The sequence below is a fragment of the Penaeus monodon genome, chromosome 22 (assembly GCF_015228065.2).
Source record: "Penaeus monodon isolate SGIC_2016 chromosome 22, NSTDA_Pmon_1, whole genome shotgun sequence".
Taxonomy (NCBI): domain Eukaryota; kingdom Metazoa; phylum Arthropoda; class Malacostraca; order Decapoda; family Penaeidae; genus Penaeus; species Penaeus monodon.
In genome coordinates, this window is record NC_051407.1 from 17,633,670 (window position 1) to 17,634,108 (window position 439).

The following is a 439-nucleotide window of genomic DNA, read 5'->3' on the forward strand; positions in this document are numbered from 1 at the left end:
CGCTCACAAAGAAGACTGCAGAGCCACAGAAAAATGCTATACAGTATACTATGAAATGCTATTTCAATAGGTACACTGCGTAATTACCCGTTGCCTAATAATGAATGAATGGAAAATAGAGATTGCTCGTTTTAATCAGGACCGTACGATTTTTTAACGATTTGAATTAGTTTCCTCTACTGAATAGCTAAGTGGTAATAATTCACCTTGATCATACAACAACTCCAAGCTATTCCCGTGGCATTAATAAGCCGGGGAAGTTTGGTGATGAGCCTAACTATTGGCTTCCCTGCGGGCCATTACGGTAGAGTTGGTAGCCCTGAGGACATGTGAATTCAAGTTCTGTAAATTGAAACTTATGAGTCTTAGTGCGCATACACAGACACGTAGGCATACGTGCACACATACATTCATATTTTCTCTTCCAAGTTCCCCACAA